At 41.4% G+C, this 4507-nt stretch overlaps 1 pseudogene; it reads right to left on the bottom strand.

Moving 5' to 3' along the window:
- Positions 1–1917: 1917 nt before the first annotated feature.
- On the bottom strand, positions 1918–2101 carry LOC147441472 (U2 spliceosomal RNA; annotated as a pseudogene).
- Positions 2102–4507: the final 2406 nt, after the last annotated feature.

The raw sequence follows: 4507 nt of genomic DNA, 5'->3' as shown, positions 1-4507 counted from the left end.
CACATCATCAATAGTTGGTTCTTTGTCTTCCATAAGGGGAATCTGGTGCCGATGCTAATTACGTACTTGGAAAGCCCAATGTAGGCCTGTTGAGCAACCATTCTTATTTGAATGAAAATATTGACCTTTAAGATCTCTGTACCATAACAAGAGAGATAAAAGAACATTACAGAAGGAGAAAATGGTCGTATAAATATGTGCATAAAGCACAAATTGCCAATGATAAAGTATTAAAGCTGAACGTGAATAGGTGCGCATGATTTTGGAGGCCAAAGTCTTGTGTAATACGCGCCAAAAAGGGTAGTTGGTTATGGGTGCAAATAGCAACGTCAGGTAGCTTTGAGGCTTGCGAGAGATAAAAGGAGAGCTCAAGGCTCCAGGGGAGGGTGCTCCCCCCCTTGATTGGAGCACCTCTCGAGGGCTTCAAGCTCTCAAGCAATAGAGAAAGGGTAGAGCTTCAAGGTCTTAGCCTGTGATGGAAGCTTCCTCGCTTAATGTACAGTAAAAAAATGCCATGCTTACTATAGTAAAGCCTTTTACAAATCTCCCAATTCAAATTGGGGAAAAACGGATACATAGGGTAATTATCCAATCCAATAAGATTTAAAGCTTGAATAGTTTATAGAAAATGATTGGGGCAAAATGGATAGATAGGATAATTGTCCAATCCAATAGGATTTAAAGCTTGAATAATTAGTAAATAATGATTGGCTTTAAAATAGAATAAGGTAAGGTTCTCCTAAATCATAAATGCTGACGTGTATATATGATGGTGGGAATCGGGGGTTTTGTTTTGAGAGAGAGACTCATTTCGACTCAAGGCTCTTGGTAGTTCTACTTGCACATTGAAAATGGGTTGCAAATTGGCCAGGAGAAGTTGCACCAATGGTGTAGCACGAGAGAAAAAAAAGGGCAAGGAGAGGTAGCTCAGTTTTCTTACGCCTCCTCCTCTTTATAATATTATGAGTTTAGGTAGGTCTTATGAGGTTTGTCGAATCTCGATTGAGCAATCACAGGAATTCGATTGCCGTGGGAAATCGGCGCACTGGATTTCTCTAGTCTAAATTTGCATGCTTGTATTTGTAGATGCCCACCGAGGTGTAATAAAACGTGTGTACACCAAGAGGGTTCCAAAAATGAAAAGCCTAATCTAATGGACTTGTCCGGGCATGTGAACAAGCTCACAAAATTGCCGATTTACTAAACCTCCTACCTCAGGATTGGCTCTTGAAGTCGATGTAGCATGTCCACGTAGGCCACGTGCATCTGACAGCGACATCACACGCCTTCAAAAGAGGAGACCTCTCTAATAACAAGAGAGGTCTCTTCAAAAGAGGAGACCTCTCTAATCACACGCCTTCTACGCGACGTAAACGCAACCGCAAATCGCGGGCTAAAACTTAGCTCTCTAATCATCACCTCCTTGAGCTCTCCAACATACAGAAGGCGTCGGCAAACCTAGGCTCTTGACACCGTATCAAGGTGTGACGAGAGAAGTGGTGGCACATACATGACCCCGGGTTGCGGAGTGACGGACGGTTGTCCAAGGCCGAGAAAGAGAGAGAGGGGGAGGAGAGGGACTTTATCGTGGCAGGGACAATCCCAAGATGTATCCTTGAACTCAAGACAGCTTCCTCCTGCCCACCCATGCACTAAAGGCGAACGCTAAGTTCTAACTCAAAGCAAGAAAGAAAGAAGACCCAATTGAAGCTATAGCAATTGGCATCCTGCAGAGAAATCCCGGATCAAGAATCGATTCCCATCCAATGCTCTGAGCCGCCAAGACGGGAGTCATGAACCAAGCCAAAAGCTTGAGGGCGCTGAGACCAGAGCGAGAGCGTGAAAAGAAGTCGGCATCACAGCAATCCAATTCGCCGTCGTCCCTGCACAGACTTTTTGTTATGGTGGAGATTGGGAGGGGGGTGCGCCAGGCCTCTGAGGCAGTGCAATACAGAGGCGACGCGCGCAGCTGCCGGAAGGTGACTGCCCCCGTGAGAAAAATTAGGTTAATATCATGTGGCCCGATGGACCACGTATCAGATATTAAACTGATAAGAACAGATACTACACTTGATCTTAGCCAAAAGGCCGAGAAAGGTATGAGCTTCCCTGAGTGCCCTCTCTGTCTTTTATACCTCCTCCCCCTTGCGCCTTCCCCTGTGGGTTTGATTTTCAGCACCGCCTTATATACCTTCTTCCTCGATGCCTCTTAATTTAAAGGGATTTTAATCTACAACTAAAGCCCCAACAAACATGCAACATACTCGAAAAGCTGCCTAAAAGGAGCGGTGCTTGATCGCTCCCATCCTGCACCACGACGAGGGATAGCACCGCCAAGTTTTGTGGTAATGGATTTCATGCTTGGCAATCCAAGGCAAAATGCCATCTCGTGATGAAGGATTTATGGAGCACTCTACGTCCACTAGGAGAGCCTGAGACAGTTGAGATTAGGAAGAAGGATGGGCATGCTTATGGCATCATAACAACCTCTCTCTCAATAACAATTTGGACTAGGAAGAAGGATAGGCTCTCATTATGAAATCTCTCTTTGAGCTCTACATATATATGGCATCACTTTTATGTTTCTAATATGTCTTCGTGGTTCTATAGTAGCATTTTTTTTTGCCAAATATGTTTTCCAGAAGAAGATCCTGGAGATTGATGAGAACATACAAGTTTATTGCTTACTATGCATCACTCTCGTGAAGCTAGGTTGCATCATACGTTATCTGTGAAACATTTTAAACTTGAATAACTGTCGTATAATATGTTTAGTCATATTATTCAAAGGTATTATACATTGCAAAGTCATTATTTTTCAATATCTCGTATATGTTCTTACATATCAATCAATAAACTAATCGATCAATATAAATTGGTTTAAAAACTCCTAGATTTAAACCAATTAAGCATCTCCCACCTTCTCTAAGTGATAAGGTTAACCCAAGAAGTGAAAGGTGTAGAGCTTAATTTTTTGAAAAAATCCATTAAATTGATCTTTTTTTGGAATCCTATATAGGTTGCTTAATTATAGCTTGAATATTCCTAGGATACAATAGTTCTAGTCTTTGTGGAAAAAAATGCCCTGTGTTCACACACCGCTAGCACATGTATGGTAACAAAGAGACCCTAAAGACATAAACATGGAGGTAAGAACTAAAGCTCAAACACAACCAAGTTATGCTTAAATTCACCAATGACTTCTCTTCCGTGGGAGGTAAGAGCCATTGGCTCAAGCACAACTAGTGAATTTTAAAGTCAGATACCATCTACTTTAGAATTGGCTCAAAAACAACTAAGAAAGCCCTATTATATGCGCTAACTACAAATAGAGTCAACGTGGGGTTAAGAGTATCATCTCATAGCAACCAAGAGGTTTGTTTATTGTGCTTTCTTTGTCCAACTAGAAGAAAGAGCAAAGGTTCAAAACAACCAAGTACACCAAGCCAAGCTTACAAGAAGTAAGAGAAATTGCTCAAACAACCAAGAGAGAAACTACTACATTGTTGTTATGATTCATACTTAGGAGGCTAACTAACTTTATACCCTAAGGCACAAATGTAACTAAATTTTACTAGCCTAATCCATGACACCATAAACCTATTTGATTGGGAGGTTTTTTTCCCCCGTGCATTGTATATGTGCCCATCACTCTAGCGCTAACTTATCTTTCTACGTGCATACTAAGCAATACGCTCTTTGTTGTGTGCCTTGAGTCTCTTCATCTTCTCCAAGATGTGTGTGAATCCCTCTAACCCTAATTCCAACAATTGGTATCAAAGCAGGTTTCATCCTCTCAGACGTGGTTGACAACATTGCCAGCACCCCTTGCTCACTTTCTCCGAATTGAACTACCCAATGTGGGCTTACAAGATGATGCATGTTTTCGTGTCAAAAAGGGCGTTTGGAGTGTTATGCAGAGCATTGATGTGCATATGCCTTTTGTGATACAACCTCTATGGAGGATGTTGCAGGTTCTAGCATGTCTGTTTTACTGCTAGAGTTGTTTTGCCTACATCTCAACAATCTTGTTTGGGATGTTAGAGATGCACACGCTCATGCATTGATTGCATTATCTATGAATCAAACTATTACTCCTCACATTCGCTCAACAAAAATCAATAAGATAAGCTTGAGATACTCTGGCTAGTCTTTATACAAGTCGAAAAGAGGCTAAATTTGCATTGTTGCATAAAGAGCTAGAGTCGGATATTATGCAAGTGGAAGATGAAATGGACACTTTTCTTGTTGGTACAAGGATATCAATGAGCAAATCATTGATATCCTTGAAGGTGAATTTATTCCTTGAAGTTCACCTTGCAAAAAAGAGCAACTCATTTTTGCAGGTGAAGTTATTGCTCATAGTTCACTTGTGTAGACTGTTCTCAATCAGTTGCTAGAATTTTGCTAGTACTTGGAGGCTTATGATCCAAGGAAACCCTCGGGTTCCCAAGTTTGATGCATTATGCACATTGCTATTACAATAATCACTTTCAAGAAATAACAT

The sequence above is a fragment of the Adiantum capillus-veneris genome, chromosome 15 (assembly GCF_014529385.1).
Source record: "Adiantum capillus-veneris isolate H3 chromosome 15, ASM1452938v2, whole genome shotgun sequence".
Lineage (NCBI taxonomy): Eukaryota > Viridiplantae > Streptophyta > Polypodiopsida > Polypodiales > Pteridaceae > Adiantum > Adiantum capillus-veneris.
Note: the sequence above shows the minus strand (reverse complement) of the source record. Positions and strands in the feature narration are given on the sequence as shown.